The 17,785-nt window shown below is 34.4% G+C and overlaps 1 pseudogene; it reads right to left on the minus strand.

Annotated features, from left to right (window-relative positions):
• The window catches only part of LOC139841942 (uncharacterized), a 178,320-nt pseudogene extending 161,941 nt beyond the window's left edge, over positions 1 to 16,379 (minus strand).
• Positions 16,380 to 17,785: the final 1,406 nt, after the last annotated feature.

Below are 17,785 nucleotides of genomic sequence, written 5' to 3' on the forward strand. Positions count from 1 at the left end.
AAATTCACACCAAACTTAAATTTAATTTTGTTTTTATACATACAAACTTATATTAAAAATATTAATTTTTCAAGTATTTACAATTTTAAATATATATATTAATTTTATAAGTTTACAATATTATTTTAATATTAATTTTAAAAACAAAGTAAAAATAAAATTAAAAATCTTTTTGGCTTTTATCCCACTTTAATCAATCAAATATTATCAAAAACATACGCCCCTCTTTTCGGTAAAGTAATTTCGGTTTCATGACCTAATTTAACTCATGACGAATTTTTGAAATATTTTGGATTGATTGATTAAAGATATTTATACCTTAAGAATAAACGTTAAATTTCGCAGTGATGTAATAAATTTTTGTATGATATCAATAATTTCGGTCGCAAGCTCTAATTTTATCGAATACCAATTTAATACTTTATAGCGAACAAATTAGCGTTTATTATCAAAAGGTTAAAAATAAAAATAAAAATAAAAATAAAAACTGTACAAACTTACCTGTGAAATAGATTTCTTAGTGATATGCTCTAGCCCACTCATAAGATAGTCGGACTAATTGGTTTTCCATGGCTACATAGGCGTAACCTCGAGCATTTAACGTTTTTTCTTCTAAACATATGAACGGTCCATCTCTGCATAAAGTAACAAATTCAGTGTTTGAATAGGTTTGATTATTTGAACATTTACCTTCGTGTGACCATTTTCCGCATTTGTGACATCTTTCAAGGTGTCGTGCTCTTCTTTTCGCAGCGGATTTTGATTTTCCTTTACCAAATTGTAACTTATTATCTTCGCATCTGGATTCTTTTCTTACTCCGTCCAATTTACCTCTTATTAATGATACCAATTCATTTGGAAGTGTGTCATTATTACGTTTAGTGATCAAAGCGTGTAGTATTAGACCATGGTTTAATTCACAGGAAGTCTTCATTTCGAAAAACCTAAAAAAATTAAAAATTCAGAATGGGGGGAGAAGACTAGTTCTTTAGGGTCTGCTAGGGAAAGACCATTCGGGTTCCATTTTCGAGAACTACACGAAAACAGAAAATCTAACTCTAACAGAAATACATATTATTCTTTAAAAGACTTGATTCTCCCCGCACTTAGTTAGCTGTGGTGTTGAAATTGTGATTAACTTCGTTGTCAACTTCCATTGGACTATCTATGTAATGTTTAACTCTGTGACCATTAACCTTAAATTCAATCTCATTTGAATTTATTAATTCTACTGTTCCGTATGGGAAAACTCTTTTAACTATGAATGGTCCAGACCATCTTGATTTTAATTTTTCAGGAAATAGCTTGAATCGTGAATTGAAAAGAAGAACTCTGTCTCCTTCTTTAAATTCTTTTGAACTTCTGATTCTTTTATCATGCCATTTCTTCGTTCTTTCCTTATAGATTAACGAATTTTCGTATGCTTCTTGTCTTAATTCTTCTAATTCGTTTAGTTGACTTAACCGTAGACGTCCAGCTTCATGTAAATCAAGATTACATGTCTTCAAAGCCCAAAATGCTTTGTGTTCAATTTCTACTGGAAGATGACATGCTTTTCCGTAAACGAGTTTAAAAGGTGTGGTTCCAATTGGAGTTTTGTAGGCTGTTCTAAAAGCCCAGAGTGCATCCTCCAATTTAATGGACCATTCCTTCGGATTTGATCCTACGGTTTTCTCTAGAATACGTTTTAAAGCTCGGTTGGTATTTTCAACTTGTCCACTTGTTTGTGGGTGATAAGCAGTGGAGATTTTATGAGTTACTCCATATCTTTTGAGAACTTTCTTAAGTTGATTATTACAGAAATGAGTACCCCGATCACTTATTAAAGCTTTCGGTATTCCAAACCTTGCAAAAAGACGTTTTAAAAAGTTGACTACAACTCGTGCATCGTTAGTTGGGAGAGCTTGTGCTTCTGCCCATTTAGATACATAATCAATGGCTACGAGAATATATAGATTATTATGAGATTTTGGAAATGACCAATAAAGTCAATACCCCAAATGTCATATATTTCACATACTTGAATGACATTTTGTGGCATTTCATCACGTTGACTTATTTTTCCGGCCCTTTGACAAGCATCACAGGATTTGCAAAGAAGGTGTGCGTCTTTGTAAATTGTAGGCCAATAGAATCCAGCATCGTAAACTATTCTTGCTGTTAGTTGAGGCCCATAATGCCCTCCTGTTGGTCCTGTGTGACAATGGTTTAAGATTTTACTAGCTTCCTCCCCGAATACACATCGGCGTATTATTCCATCTGGACAACTTTTAAATAAATGTGGATCTTCCCAGAAATAGTGTTTTATATCACTAAAGAATTTCTTTCATTTTTGGTACGACAATCCTTTTTCAAGGAATCCACATACTAAGTAGTTTGCATAGTCTGCAAACCATGGAATTTCATTATAATCTATCTTCAATAGATATTCATCAGGAAAGTTGTCTTGTATGGCCGATTCATTTAGAACTTCTAATTCGGGATTTTCAAGACGAGAAAGATGATCAGCGGCGAGATTTTTTGCTCCCTTTTTGTCTCGGATTTCAATATCGAACTCTTGTAAGAGTAAGATCCAACGGATTAATCTTGGTTTAGCATCTTGTTTCGAAAATAGGTATCTAAGAGCAGAATGGTCGGTATAGACCACTGTTTTAGCTAGAACGAGATATGAACGAAATTTGTCAAAAGCAAAGACAATAGCAAGGAGTTATTTTTCAGTAGTTGTGTAATTTGTTTGTGCTCCTTGTAACGTCTTACTAGCATAATAAATAGGTTGAAATCGTTTTTCAATCCTTTGTCCTAAAACGGCTTCCATTGCAAAATCACTTGCATCGCACATAAGTTCAAATGGTAGATTTCAATTTGGAGTTATCATAATCGGTGCATTAGTGAGTTTTTCTTTAAGAATATTAAAAGATTTGATGCATTCATCTGAAAAGATGAATGGAGCATCCTTTTCTAGGAGTTTATTCATAGGAGTGGCAATTTTAGAAAAATCTTTTATGAAACGTCGGTAAAAACTGGCATGCCCTAGAAAACTCCTAACTCCTCTAACATTGGTGGGATGTGGAAGTTTAGCAATTACATCTACTTTAGCTATATCCACTTCAATTCCTTCCTTTGAAATTTTATGTCCAAGAACGATGCCTTCTTTAACCATGAAATTGCATTTCTCCCAATTAAGTACTAGATTTGATTGTTCGCATCTAATAAGCATTCGTTCAAGATTAACTAGACATGATTCAAATGTATCACCGAAGACTGAAAAGTCATCCATGAAAACTTCCATGCATTCTTCTATCATGTCGTGAAAAATCGCCATCATGCACCTTTGAAAGGTTGCAGGGGCGTTGCAAAGTCCAAATGGCATGCGTTTATAAGCAAAAGTACCATAAGGGCACGTGAATGTGGTTTTCTCTTGGTCCTCGGGTGCTATTGGAATTTGAAAATATCCGGAAAAATCATCAAGAAAACAATAGTAACTATTTTCGGCTAATCTTTCCAACATTTGATCAATGAAAGGTAAGGGAAAGTGATCTTTTCTGGTGGCGTCATTTAATTTTCTATAATCAATATAAATATGCCATCCTGTTACAGTCCTAGTAGGAATAAGCTCATTTTTCTCATTTGTAATGACAGTCATGCCACCCTTCTTAGGCACGCATTGAACTGGGGTTACCCATGGACTATCAGAGATTGGATAAATTAAACCTGCATCAAGCAGTTTAATAATTTCTTTCTTAACAACATCTTGCATATTAGGATTTAGTCTTCGTTGGCGTTGCACATACGTTTTATAACATTCTTCCATAAGGATTTTATGTGTGCAATACGAAGGACTTATTCCTTTAATATCATGAATCTTCCATTTAATAGCTGGTTTATGAGCTTTTAGCACATAAATGAGTTGAGATTTTTCATTTTCAGTAAGAGAAGACGATATTATTACAGGTAATTCAGATTCACCATGTAAATAAGCGTATTCCAAATGGTTTGGAAGTGGCTTTAACTCTAATGTCGGTGGTTCTTCTATTGATGATTTGTATCGATATCTGTCTTCTTCTTTTAACATTTGAATTTCTTCTGTTGTTGGTTCATATCCATTAGCCATTAGTGTAGCTAACATTTCAGTTTCATCAATTGGTTCAGTACCTTCTCCTAAAGAACATTCTCCTGTTCCTTGTAATTCTGGAAATTCTTCTAACAATTCTGCATGTGATTCTATAGTTTGAATATAGTAACATGTATCATCTGCAGATTGCGGTTGTTGCATTGCTCTATCAACTAAAAAGGTAACACTCTCGTCCTCTATACTTAGGGTTAGTTTCTTACCAAACACGTCTATCATTGCTTTAGCCGTGTTTAAAAATGGTCTTCCTAATATGAGAGGAACTTGAGAATCTTCTTCCATGTCCAGAACAACAAAATCTACTGGAAATACTAAAGTACCAACTTTAACTAGCATGTTTTCCATTATCCCTCTAGGATATTTTACTGATCGATCGGCTAGTTGTATGCTTATTCGTGTTGGTTTCAATTCTCCAAGGTCTAGTTTAGTGTATAGTGAATACGGCATTAAATTTATACTAGCACCTAAGTCTGCCAATGCTTCTATTGAACTAAGACTTCCCAGAAAACATGGAATTGTGAAACTTTCTGGATCTGATAGTTTTTCTGGTATTTTATTCAACAGCACTGCAGAACAATTAGCATTCATAGTAACAGCCGAGAGTTCTTCCATTTTCTTTCTATTCGAGATTAGATCTTTCAGAAATTTAGCATATCTAGGCATTCCTGAAATCACATCAATGAAAGGAAGATTTACATTTATCTGTTTAAACATATCCAAGAATTTGGATTGCTCGGCTTCGAGTCTCTCTTTTCTCATTTTACTCGGGTAAGGAAGTGGTGGTTGGTATGGTTTAACATAAGGTTTAGCTTTAACTGTGTTATCTTCATTAACCTTTTCAACTACCGGTTCTTTTTCTTTATCTTGTTCAGGTTGTGGTTCTTGTGGAGTAGGAATAGTTTCATCAGAATTTACAGGTATTTCAGGTGGTTTAAGTGTAATACCACTTCTTGTGGTAATAGCTTTAGCTGTTTCATTCCGGGGGTTAGCATTTGTATCACTAGGTAGACTTCCCGGTTTTCTTTCACCTATTAACCTTGCTAGATTACTTACTTCTTGTTCCAGATTTTGAATAGAAGCTTGTTGATTTCTAAATGCTTGAGCATTTTGTTCATTCGTTTGTTTCTGAGATGTGAAAAACTGTGTTTGAGATTCAACTAGCTTCGTCATCATATCTTCTAAATTCGGCTTTTTATCATCGGTTTGTGGTGGTTTGTTTTGAAAATTAGGTCTTTGCTGGTTGTAAGTATTATTGGATACTTGTTGATTACTAGGACCTTGTTGGTTGTTGTATGGAACATTTCGGTTATAATTCTGGTTTTGATTGTAAATTGGTCTTGGCGGTTGATAATTATTCTGATAATTATTTCCAGGCCTTTGGTTTATGTATGAAACATTCTCTCTTTGTTCCATTGTTAGTTCAATACTGAGACAATCTTTTGTCAAATGTGGTCCTCCACACTGCTCACAACTAATTCGTATTGAGTGAATATCCTTAGTCATCTTTTCCATTCGTCTCTCGACAGCATCTATCTTTGCGGAAATGGAATCTAAGTCATGGCTAGAATCGGCTCTAGCTGCTTTAGATGATCTAACGATATCTTTTTCTTGGTGCCACTCATGTGAGTGGGAAGCAGTGTTATCAATAATTTTGTAAGCATCAGTTTCTGTTTTCTTCATAATGGAACCACCAGCTGCTATGTCTATGTCTTTCCTTGTAGTGATGTCGCATCCTTGGTAGAATATTTGTACTATTTGACAGGTGTCTAAACCATGTTGCGGACATCCTCTCAATAACTTTCCAAATCTGGTCCATGCCTCATATAGAGTTTCATTTGGCTTTTGTGTGAATGTAACAATTTCTCCTTGAAGTCTTACTGCTTTAGATGCCGGAAAGAATTGTTTAAGAAATTTTTCAACTAAAACGTCCCATGTATCAATCGCCCCTTCAGGTAATGATTCCAACCAATCTTTGGGTTCTCCTTTTAAAGTCCAGGGAAATAACATGAGATATATCTGTTCATCTTCAACTTTTCTTATTTTAAATAGAGTGCAGATCCTATTAAAGGTACGAAGATGTTCATTTGGATCTTCCTTCGGCGCACCACTAAATTGGCATTGATTAGTCACCATGTGTAGGATTTGTCCTTTGATTTCATAATCTGGCGCATTAATGTATGGATGAGTAATTGCGTGACCTTGGCCAGTGCGTTTAGCTCTCATTCGGTCTTCCATACTTAAAGGTTCCAGATTCTCCATGATTGAGTTTGTTGAATCTGAATCACTAGAGGATTCTGATTTAATGGTTCGTTCCTCAACAATCTCTGTTTGGATGATTGGTGGTTCCGGAGGAAAAATTAGTGGTTCAGGATCTATGAATCGTCCCTGAATATTCTCCGGATTCTCAATTGTGAGGTCGGGTTCAAAAAATGGATTATCGGAAATTTGAATTGGAGTACTTGGTCGACTGGATGACGATTCTAAAGAAAAATCAACGGAGACAATATTTGCTAGATGTCTTGATCGAGTTACAGGTGGTGAACGTACAAAAGGTGGTGAACGTTTTGCTCGGTGCATTCACTGAATATCCTATTAGTTTTTAAAAAGAAAGAAAAATTATATAAGTTATCCAATTAATAGACTTTTCTGATTTTGCCCACGTTTCGAATAGCCAAAAGATGCAGCAGAGGGGCAGGATTCGTTTGGTCTCAATATAATTGAGTACTGTTTGGCTCCAATAACCCGGTCCACGTACAAATCCAACTATTACTACGAACCAGAAAATTTTGATGTCTATCAATTTAACCGCTTAAAATAATTTTTCGTAATTTAAAGAAATTTAGAGAAGAAGTAGAAAAATTCTATGTCCTAAAAACTAGGATGGCGAGAAATAAGAAAGAAAAAGAGCGCGTCGGTATTAAAATTGGAGAAATAAGAAAGAAAAAGAGTGACTTATAAAACTTTAAAACACTCGACTAACCCAACCTTATTATTATCACTAACTTAAAATTAAAATTGCAAATTGAGATTACTAATTGAAGTGATAATTGATACATAGGTAAAAGGCGTCGAAAAATAAAAATAAGAAAGTAGCTCGTTGAAACTTAAAAAGGAACTAAAACTAAGAATTAAAAATTGCGTCTAAAAATATTAAAACTTAAAAGTAAAACTATATCCCAAATGGCAATAACTTAAAAAGGTACTAAAAACTTAGAACGGTGTCGCAAAATTCTAGAGCACCTAAATCTTAGTCTAAAGAAAAAGCACTTAAGGGATTTTACGGCAAAGCCTAAAAATCTAGAAAAATAAAAATAACTAAGGCAAAAACTATATCTTAAAAACTAAAAACGAGCGAAAAATACAAATATTACGCTAAAAACAAATAAAAAGAGACAAAATATAAAAATATACTAAAATTTGTAAAAAGTACAATTTTTATAAAAATATTATTTTTATATTATTTATTTTATAAAACTATTAATTTTATAAATTATAAAAACTAAATAAACTAAATATATAAAATAATTAAAATCTAAACTAGCTAATTAAATATTAAAAACCTAATTAGGGTTTTAAATTAAATAATAATAATAATAATAACCCGTAATGATTGCAGTTTTTAGGGTTAACTGGCGTGTCAGACACTCTCATGCGATCGCATGAGAAATTGCCTTCGGACTCATGCGATCGCATGAGCCAGGATTTTGGGCCACGGTCTGGGCTGCTACAGTACCAGGCCGTGAGAGTTTTTATTTTATTTTTTTCTGTTTTGCAGTTTTATATAATTATATAATATATATATATAAATTAAATAAAATTTATATTTTTATAAAATAAAGATAAATAAACTTTTATAGAACTTAAATATTTAACAAACTCTTAAAAATATTTATACTTTTTTATATATTTTAGAATATTTAAAACGTATTTTTACAAAAGCGTATTTTTTTTATAAAAGTAAACTAAAAATTAAAAATCTTTTTTTTTATATATTAGTGTTGCGCTTCCGGCGTTTAAGCAGATATGTTCCCCGGCAGCGGCGCCAAAAATACTTGATGTGCGTAGAGGTGTATATGAAATAGCTTAAATTTACTAGGAAAAACTATTAAATATGATACAATTTTACACAAGATATTTATTTATTTATAGAACGGATATAACTAAACCTTGCTACAACACTTATAGGCAGTGTACCTAATCGTACAGTAGTGTAGTTTTTAGTAAGTCCGGTTCGTTCCACAGGGAAAATCTTTTAAACAAAGCTTAACGCTATATTAGTTTTAATTTATAAAAATACAAATATATATAAGTAATATTATTATTATAAAGGGGGGTTTTTACCGATTAATGACCGGTTTGTCGATTTTTAAAACTTTAGTCGCAGTTAAAACCTAATGTAAAATATTAAATAAATAAAAGACTTAATTTAAAGCGTAAAGTAAATAACGATAATGAAATTGCAATAAGTAAAAGTGCGATAAAATAAACTTGCGATAATTAAAACGTACGATAATTAAAAGTTCAATTAAATACAATGACAATAAATAAAAGTGCGATAATTAGAAGTGCAATTAAATATGAAAATAAAGGAATTATGCTTATTTAAACTTCCGTAATCATGATGTTTGACGTGTTGATTTTTAGTTTTATGCCCATGGGTTAATTGTCCTTTGTCCTGGATTATTTAATATGTCCGTCTGGTTTTTGTCCATAACAGTCCATCAGTCATAAATATAAAGTGCGAGTGTCCTCGTCAAATTATCCTTATACCCGAAGTCAAATATTCCAACTAATTGGGGACTTAAACTGAAACAAGATCTTAATACTTTGTTTAATAATTACACCAGGATATCGACTGCGTGTAACCCAAGGTTTTAATACTTTGTTATCAATTATGCCAAGTGTCCTTGTACATAATTTCACCCCTGTTTTAATAATTCCATAGACTATTAATCCATTCCTGTGTCCGGTTAAATGAACGATTATTCGTACATATAAATATCCCGCCCATCGTGTCCGATCGAGTGTATGTGGTTATTTATAGGTACGTCCAATTGTAAATCTTTATATTAAAATTAACAAACTATCATTTAGTTAAACAAATATAAAGCCCATTAATAGCCCATAGTCTAATTTTCACAAGTGTGGTTCTTTTTGTCCAAACCCCAATTATGGTACAAAGTCCAATTACCCAATTTTAGTAATTAGCCCAACATCATGATTACTTCGGCTTAAATAAGCATAATAATAACTTAGCTACGAGACATTAATGTAAAAAGGTTGAACATAAATTACAATGATTAAAAATAGCGTAGCGTTACACGGACAGAATTTCGACTTACACCCTTACAACATTCGCTAACATACCCTTATTATTAAAATTAAAATTAAAATTAAAATTAAAATTATATATATATATATATATATATATATATATATATATATATACCGTATGTGAGATAGAGAGATGGATTTATGATTATGATGAACCAAACACGTGAATTTATAGGGTTGTGGGCTGGAAAAGGGCCTCATGCGATCGCATGGGCTTTGCCCTTCAAGGCCATGCGATCGCATGGCCAGCTGGGGAGGCTCAAAAGTCTTTAAAAACGTGGGCTGCTTATTTATTTATTATATAATATAATATATATAATTAAATTTAATTATATATATATTATATTATATTCTTGTACTCCATTGACTTGTAATTTTTAGTCCGTTGCGTCGAGCGTTGAGAGTTGACTCTGGTCCCGGTTCCGAATTTTCGAACGTCCTTGCGTACAATTTAATATCTTGTACTTTGCGTTTTGAATCTTGTACTCTTGTAATTCTGAGACGTTTCTTATCAATAATTGGAACCTCTTTGATTGTACTTTGTACTTTTGAGCTTTTTGGTCGTTTGCATCTTCAATTCGTCGAATCTGTCTTTTGTCTTCACCTTTTATTATTTAAACGAATATCACTTGTAAATAGAACAATTGCAACTAAAAGCTTGTCTTTCTTGAGGGATAATGCTATGAAATATATGTTCGTTTTTAGCATTATCAAAGACCATCCATGTAAAGTTCAACCCTTAGCGACTCGGGGTTCACGAGGTTTGGGCACATCAAAGATAGCTCGGTGAATCGTTGATTATAAGCCTTAAGTTCGTTTCCGACCGCTTTTAGAGTTCTTAGCTCTTGTTCGAGCTTTCGGGTTTTCTCGCGCGGAAAGTATTCGGTGATCATCTTTTCTTTTAAATCGGGCCAAGAGAGAGCGTGGGCTTCATCGGTACCCCACCGATTGTACATACGTGTTCCACCACGTGAGAGCGATATCGGCAAAAGTGTGGGTGGAATATTTAACCTTGTCTTGGTCTCGGAAACCGCTTACGCTAAAAACGGCTTCCGTTTGCTCAAACCATCGAGTGAGAGCAACCGGTCCTCCGGTCCCATCAAAAGTATGAGGTTTGCACCCCATGAAAGCTTTGTAGGAGCATCCCTCGTTTGAGTTACCGGCTCCATTGTTGTTGTTGTTGTAGTTTTTGTTGTTGTTGGAAGAGTGACCGGCCATGGCCGCATCTACGGCGGTGGCTATCATTCGTTGAAGAGCTTGTTCGTGAGTGTCATTGCGTGGGACATGGCGAGGAGGCATTGTTCCTTCATAACACAAGAATATCGTTGATTAGTATTCTCAATAATACTAACCGTGATATGGAATGAGGATAAGGAGAAAATTTTCCTTGACTCGCCTTAAATTCTTCATGTCATAATGTCGGAACGTTCATATGAGTCACCGTAATATAATCCCGGAAATTATATTACCCTAATTCATATGTGCATTCGACATTATTTCACTAAGTCAAGGTGGCGTGTCAATCAAATTAAACAACGTGAGATTAAGATGGGATAAAAGTTAGATATGAATAGAAGAGTTCAAGTATAAATGCACAAGTAGTCAAGTAATTCCTACTTCAGGTCTATATGCCGGTTGTAGTCTAGACTCACTAATGTACCCTACGACTTGGGGTTGACACCAATGAACTCTAAATCCCTACAACCAATGCTCTGATACCATCTGTAGCGACTCGACTTAATCGTCATTGACGACGCCGCCTATGTTAGGTCCCATTACGTGGTCATAAGTCTTTAAAACAACGTTTGACCAAAAGTATGTCTCATTCATTTCAAACGTAAGGATGTTTCAAGGTTTACAAAGTAGTTCGACAACTAGTTACATTACAATGTTTAAAGTACAATTGAAACATATGCGACACAATTTAAGAATAAGTCAAAAGACGCTCCACGTATGCATGTATACTCGACATCCAAGCAAGTATCAAAAAGTATAGTGCGAAAGCATGTATCACCTAGTATTCAAGGACCTGAGAAAAACATAGAAAATCTGTCAACGAAAACATTGGTGAAATCATAGGTGTATGTATAAAGTATGTTTTGAACCACAAGATTTAGTATAAACCGATTATCTAGCGTATACATCTCAAAAGATGTGTTTGTATCACGAGCATCCAATTATCAAAGCTTAACTGAATCTTACCTCTGCATATAGTGTTAGAACCTACACTATTCCGATAAAATTATATTTCATTCGCTAACGGTAGCGAACCGTCCGAATGAGGGTTCGTTAAACCCGTATGGCCACACAACATAAGTTCACGCTTACACCCTACAAGTGTAACTGATGATAATTAGACTTGAGGATTTTTGTTCTAAATCGTATGTATCTTTGCTTTCGTATTTGTGTTCAAAGTATAAAAGTATAAATCGTTTATGTTTTCTCATCCCACATATAAGTATAAAAGAGTAAAAGTGGGACTATGATCTCACCTTGAGTGCAAGCGTATAAAAGTACTTCGCAAGTAAACGTGTGCAAGAACGAATGCTAGTCTTGACCTAAACAAGTAGGTCGTATCAATAATGGTAAACACAATTGGTCAAAGTTGTTCAATTAGTCCTATGGCTCGTTACGACTCGATTACATATAGCATGTGAATCACGTTGCCAAGTTTCATGCATGATTCAAATATAAAAGCATGTTAGGATGATTGCATAAGTATTTGGTTAAGTTTAAACGAAAATCAACTTTGGTCAAGTCAAAGTCAACGAAAAAGTCAACACGCTCGGGTCGGGTCCCGAACTATTTTTTTGAGGTTTTTAATCATATATGAGCATGTTAGAACAAGTTACATGTGAATCGGAGGTGCGTAGCATAGTTATAATTAAATGGTAAACGGCCAACCAAATCAGAACCTGGTAGTTCATCTGGACGGCGTCCAGATTGGCTGGATGGCGTCCAGATGTGAAGGCCTGGACAGCGTCCAAGAATCTGGACGGCGTCCAGATTAGTGCACAGACCCTGTTTTGCTGAAAACACACAAGTGCACGAACCAAGCTTCAAACAATCACAATTTATGATCCGCAAACAATCAAAACATGTATCTTATATCATCGGAAAGGTATTTTGACGAGGAAAATAACTAAACATATTTCATCAATCAATTTAACATTTACAACAACCAAAATCACATTAAATGCTCACCATTTATTACATTCAAGTTCATTAAATGCGTTTCATGATTCGGGCAACCAATTTACATGCATGATATGCCGTTTCGAAGGTAATTAAACACACATTGCAACTAAACACTTCTCAACAACATTTCATAGCATTTAATGCATCAAAGTTCATAATCAAGCCTATTAAACCCTAACCCAAATCACCAAAACAATAATCAAGTTAATGAAGTTTCCTTAATCAACCTACACATCAAAATGAAGCTAGTGATGCTAGTAACACATTTAATACATGAACTTTTAACATTTAACAATATTCAAGCAATCAAATCACAAAATCAAACACACCAACTTTCAAGTTCATGCTAGTTACTTAAAATAACAAGATCAAACATATAAATTACATATTCATGTTATACTTGAGCCATAGACACTAATTAACACTTTTATAAGTCAAAATTATCAAGAACACAAAATCTAGTATTTTTAGAAAGTTACCCAAATGAGATGTAATCGGTATGGATTCGAAGAGGAAGATGCAAGGATTCCAAATATGTAATTTTTTTTAGTTGATGCTTGCTAGATTCAAAATAGATGATGATTCTTTGTTTGGTTGCTTGATAGAAAAAGAATGGAAGTATTAGAGAGGGAGGTGATGAATGAATGGATGAGAAAGGCTTGACCATTTGACCTAGTCAAATGTTTGGTATCTTGGCGAGTTTAGTCCCTCAAGTTTGAATCGGGTGCGTGAATTACCTAAACGAGATAATTTGAAACGCGTATTAACGGAAGATGTCATAATTATATAACGGACTTTAAAATAACATAACAGAAGGTAAATGGAAAAAGGCGGGATGTTACAACTTTGGGGTCCTCCTCGATATCCATGATGACGAATTCAACAGGGAATGCAAACTTATCCACTCTGACTTGGACATCCTCAGAAATTCCAAAGAAGAGTATAACTAATCTATCCGCGAGTTGGATAGTCATTCTTGTAGGTTTTAGATCTTTTATTTCTAACTTTTTAAAAAGTGATTAAGGCATTAAGTTCACAGTGGCTCCCAAATCTGCCAAAGCATTGCTAATTTGTACATCTTGCAAGTAGCTAGGTACAATGAATCTTCCTGTATCTCCTAACTTATAGGGAAAGATCACATTGTGATTCTATTTATATTCGAAGATATGTGATTAACTAGAGGGACATTTTATCTTGTATCCAAGACATAATTAATGTAAACTAAGAATTTAATTCTCGTCATAAGCTAGTTTGCATTGTAAGGTACTTCTTTGAATTAATCCAAGAAGTAGCATATATCATCACTTGTAATAACCTTGTGTGTGAGTATGAGCTTCTAACTTGTAGTGATCAAATTAGCGGCTTAGTTCTTGTAATAAGAATACCAACTTACTTAGGTAACTAATTTCCATAAAGGGACTTAGATAATTGATTGTTCTTTTGGTGAGAACAATCTGTATCTCAATAGAGATATGAGTTAACTAAGTAAGCCTTAATCTTTTTAATGAGACCAACAAATTGATGTTGTTGCTTATTAAAGAACAAGTGATGTAATCGGAACTCCACTGGATTTGAAGAAGAGCTTATTGAAGCTAAACTCTCGACATGATGTGTCGAAAAGTGGATTAATGAGGATTAGTTAACATCATCCCCAACCACTATAAACCCTTATGTTTGTTGTACTTTACATTCTTCACATATTGCATTAACAAACACAAACACTTCCACACTTAAAAGTTATGCTTGGAATGTTAAACACGTCAAAAAAGCCACTAAGTAACTATACACTCACTCTAGTTACTTATATGCCCGATGAATGACACTCTACATCGTCCCATTGTAGGCATTTTCATGTTGTAAAGACACCACCTCTAATAGTTAATGTTCACTATAGGTGATCTAAGACGTCAACTGAATTAGTATTGCAACAGTTAATCACTTCTTATTTAACATTTTAAAAGTTTTGTTTACTTTAACAAATAGCCATTGACTTAGCGCCATCGAGGAAGTCTTTCAATCAAGCAGTAGAGAGTTTGAGTCTATAGGTTGACATATGTAATTATTCGTGAAAAATTCGTGTGAAATGTGTGAGGTTTCTCCTCTAAAAAGTTTTCACCGGTAATCTATTAACAATGAAGTTATGAGGTTTAACTTTTTTATTTCCAACGTAAAATTAATAACTTACATGTTTGTTTCATAATACCATAAGTTATGGACCATTTAATTGGTGTGGGGTCTTATGTCGCACAGCTACAACGCCTTAAATAGGCTATATTTGGGGCGTTATGGCATGAGTTTTGCAAGACGACGACATGTTATTTCTACAGTGGGTGTTTAATAATATTTTAGTATTATTTTTTCAATCAACTATTAATTATATTTGTCATAATATCCACAATTTTTTTTTTTTTTTGGAAAAGCAAAAAAAACTTATATAAAAATATGAACACGAACCAAGTACATACACGAACAGGTAGTGGCTACACATTTGCCATCTTAGCCCAACGAAAAACTAACACACATAGAGTACAAATGAGGAGAAGAGATTGCATCCAACACTAACTACAACCAGACTTATTTATCCAAATAATGAGATGGATTCATTAACCAAACGTGCCAATCAATACTCAGACCTTTGAGCCGACTCGAGATCCTTTCGAACGATTTCACTTGAATTTCATTCAAAGTTACCAGTGCACACCAACCTTTGTTATGAAAGACTACCATATTCCGATTCTTCCAAAGAAAATAGATGCATACCCACTCCACGGCTTGCCAAATTTTTGAACCATGAGAAGACATATTACAAGGTGACTTTCCACAAACAATTTCGACGATACTTTCATTTGAGAAATTACCTAGATTCCACCACTTGAAAACACGAGTCCAAATGTCTAGAGAAAATTTACATAGGATTAACGAGTGTTCTACCGATTCGATACCATCATCACAAACGGGACATCGGATAGAATGAAGGTTATGCCCCTTTTTTCAATTTCAACACGAATCAGAATCCTTTTTTTAGAGCTCACCAAACAAAGACTTCCAATTTTTTAGGAACAAGGTTATTTCTTAAAGTTTTATGCACGGTAATAGATGAGTTATTCTATAAGCATTTATTGATAAGAGAAGAAAGACATTTAATAGTGAATACCCCATTACTCGAAAATGACCAGCTCCACACCTCAAACGCATTGAAATCGAAAGATATGGACCGAATTAGATTAGAGATTTCTTCCAGCTTACTTCTTGTTCTCCCCGTAGGATCACGCAGCCATTCCCAGCTGATTTGAACCGAACTATTTGACCCGAGATTAACCCGATCACGAATAGTTGCCTCACTGTTGCTTTCTAACCTAAATAGTCTTGGAAAACTGTTCATGAAGCATTCTGTCCCACACCACGTATCCTTCCAAAACGATGTTGTTCTTCCGTCTCCAATGGATTTCTTGAACGAATTTCTGAGAGAAATTTGCATTGTGTCGATTTGATGACCTGCAAAAACAATAATATTCAAAACACCCATGGTCGGATGATGAGCAAGCTCACCTTTCGGCCGTAAGCCGCCGTGAATTCCATAAATATTTCGAATAATATTGTTCCACAAACATATGGTTTCGGTTTTAAACCTCCACCACCATTTGCCCAAATGAGCAAGATTTTTGCATTTTAGATACCCAATATTTAGTCCCCCTTCCTCGTAAGGTATAAGTGTCATGTCTCATTTAACCCAAAGAATTTTTGAACTCGCTAGATCCCCACCCCAAAAACATTACTTCTCACACTCTCAAGTAATTTAAGAACACAAGACGAGGCACGAAAGAGCGAGAAGTAATACAATGAGAGACTACTAAGAATCGATTTTAGAAGAACCAATCGACCACCATAAGACAACGTTTTCATTTTCCACTCTGATAACCTTTTTAAAACTTGTCAATCACCGGGTCCCAATCACTCAATTTCTTCATTTTTGCCCAGATAGGAAGGCCAAGATAAATGAACGGAAATTTCCTGGCTTGACATCCCATACGACGAGCTAGACCCTCCACCTTTAACGAGTTAACACCCACTCCATAAAGACAACTCTTTTGAAAATTACTCTTAAACCCGAAGATAGTTCAAAGCACTTTAAGATATTGATGAGATTTTTTGCCCTTAGTCTAGACCATTCACCAAAAAACATCATATCGTCAGCATATTGCAAGTGGGACATCAACATTTTGTCTCTTCCAATTTCAATTCCTTTAAAAATCCCTTTGTCAATTGCGGCTTTAGTAAGAATATTAAGGCCCTCCGCAGTAAGGATGAATGAAAAAGGGGATAAAGGATCCCCTTGACTTACACCTCTACCAATCGAGAACTCACGAGTGGGCGAGCCGTTGACTAGAATTAAAATACTAGCCAACTTTAAGTAAGATAAAATCTACTTTAGCCATTTTACACGAAAGCCCATACTTGCCATCACTTCCATGAGAAAGTCCCAATTTAAATTATCAAAGGTTTTTTCAAAGTCAACCTTAAAGATGATGCTTTTTTTCTTATACGATTTCATATACTCAAGTGATTCGTTTGCTATTAAAGCTCCGTCTAAAATATATATTTCTTTTAAAAATGCACTTTGTTCCGTGACAATGAGTCTCGGGATTACTTTTCGAAGCCTATTAGATAGAATATTTGCTACAATCTTATAATAGCTCCCAATAAGACTTATAGGTCGATAGGCACTAAGTGACAAACAATGTGTTACATCCCCGGGATAACTCACCATTATGCTAAAACCAACTAACAGCATTAACTACATTATCTTTGATAGTCGACCAAAACTTTTTAAAAAAATTTAAAATTAAAACAGTGGGGCCTGAGAGCTTTCGAACTTCCACAATCATTAATAGCATCATCAATTTCATCTTCACTAATTGGTGATTCTAGTTTATCAGCCTCCTCTAATGTCAGAGAGGGATATACAAGATCGATGAGGCTAGTCCTGGAAACATTTTGTTCCTTAAAAATACTTTTGTAGTGATTAAACACCGCCTCTTGAATTTCATGTGGGTCTTCACTCCAAATGCCATTAATTGACAATCCCCGAATGTTATTCTTTGTATAACCTCGTTTAATCATGGC

This window comes from Rutidosis leptorrhynchoides, chromosome 4 (assembly GCF_046630445.1).
Source record: "Rutidosis leptorrhynchoides isolate AG116_Rl617_1_P2 chromosome 4, CSIRO_AGI_Rlap_v1, whole genome shotgun sequence".
Lineage (NCBI taxonomy): Eukaryota > Viridiplantae > Streptophyta > Magnoliopsida > Asterales > Asteraceae > Rutidosis > Rutidosis leptorrhynchoides.